This window comes from Pteropus vampyrus, unplaced genomic scaffold (assembly GCF_000151845.1).
Source record: "Pteropus vampyrus isolate Shadow unplaced genomic scaffold, Pvam_2.0 Scaffold399, whole genome shotgun sequence".
Lineage (NCBI taxonomy): Eukaryota > Metazoa > Chordata > Mammalia > Chiroptera > Pteropodidae > Pteropus > Pteropus vampyrus.
In genome coordinates this window covers 997,907-999,904 of record NW_011889180.1, presented here as the reverse complement: position 1 = coordinate 999,904, position 1,998 = coordinate 997,907, and positions in this window count along the sequence as shown.

The following is a 1,998-nucleotide window of genomic DNA, read 5'->3' as shown; positions in this document are numbered from 1 at the left end:
TATTAAGTCTTTCATAACAAAGGTCTTCCAATACTCAAACACTTCCTGGATTACAGATTAGCCCCAAGTGCTTTATTTTTTATGTTGACTGCAGCAGATAGGATTGCAACAGATAGCATGTTTTAAATTTTTTCTCCTTGATGCCCTCTGGGGAAGAGACCAAGGGTGGCAGGAGAATAGGGCTGGAAGGGAAACATATCCTCTAGTGATACCTTTTTTATTATTGATCAAAAAATAAACTAAAACTTTGGTTCAAATGAAGGGAAAAAAATCTTTCCCAAAGTTTATTTCTAAGAACGTCCTTGTTCAGATGTTTAGCTCTGTGTGCGGGGCAATCACCTTGCTAGATGGTTACAGAAGTAGGAAATACAGCACAGGTTACTGGACAGTGAAGAAAGAATGTGCATTTCAGGATAAAAATGGCTTTGAGAGCTTCAAGTTTTTTTCCCCTTCAGTTAACTGAGTCATAGTTTGGTGGAATAGACTAAGAATATTAATTGGCCTCTCTTACTTTAATAAAATGATTTTTTAAAAAAAAAATCTGGATGTACTATAAACTTAGATATACTATATATTGTATATGCTATACATATTGGATAAACTTCATACTTTTTGTTTATTTGCTGGTGTTCAATTGTTAATTTCTTCGTACTCTGCTTTCATTGTTTTCTTGGTATTTTCCCATGCTGATGAGTTTGGAGAAAGGTCAGTGTAGGCGCTATTCCCAGCCAGATCACTTATTTGCTCTGAGATCTTTGGTAAGTCTTACTCTTGGTCTCCATGACCCACATCTGTCAAACAAGGGTGAGACTTGCTTTTGAGGGACAGTTAGGAAAGAAACACAGGACCCAGACAACAAAGTCTTTAGGAAAGTTAAAAGTCCTGTTCAAAACCTAAGTAGTATTATTAACTAGGCCTCATGCTTCATTCTAAAAACTTCATGAGAAGGAAACAAGAAACTAGATATTGGTTCCACTTTCCAGATTAGACTGAAGTTGCAGAGCTAGTCATGGTCGAGCCTTCTATGTCTGTCTTTTCTCAGTCCAAGGAAGTATCCTCAAAGCCAAAGGTTAGGGGTCAGTGGTCTTGCGGTGGGAACAGCCGCAGGATGGTTCTAAGCGGGTCCGTTGCTAGCTTCTCAGCTTCATGTTTGGTCTCTGACAGCAGGCTTGCTTTCCCTTCCTGAAGCCCCTTCATAATCTGCCCTTTTCTTGCTTTACAAAAGGAATGCATACTCTTAACCTGCCCTGAACTGCTCCAGGAAAACTTTCGGAGCACCAAACAAAGGGACACTTTGAAATACGAATTTCTGAAAGGCTTCTTTAATAATTAATTGGGCTGGGAGAGTGGGTTGGAAGGGGGAGGGACTGCCTATCATTTGTCTTCCGTTGTCTTGTACATTTTTTTTAAATTTTTTTATTGGGAGGAATTGGCCTGCATTGGTATATTCTGAATCCAGAGATTGTAGCATGAGATAGTGGGGTAGAAATGACGTTATCTCTTCCATCTCTATTTTATCATTGAAGAAAGCTTTGCTCCTAGCAACAACCCCAGGAAAGCAAAGCAAACGTCAAATCCTCAAAATGCCTTCCCCCTCCATATTTACGGTAACCCATTTCATTCATTATATTCCATTCAGTACTCACTTGGCACATGTCCTTTGTGGAAAGAAAAGTAGTGTAGCAGAGGAGTGCAATTCAATAATGCGAATTCTTTCCAAGGAAACTGGGATGTGTTCTGGAACTAACAAATTATTTGAGATATACTGGATAAACTTCCCAGTAAAAGTATTATGGGATTTCTTTCAGATTTTCTGTACACTAATCAATCTGGTAGTTAATTATGGTAGTTTTATTAAAACGTATCATGAAATATTCCAATAGCAGTCAATCTTCATCTTATTTTTTTTAATAAGTGTTTAATGGTGCAAGGGCCAGACCAATTAGTACAATGTGCACCTTTCTCTTTCATAGGAAAAGTTCAATCATGATGTCCAGC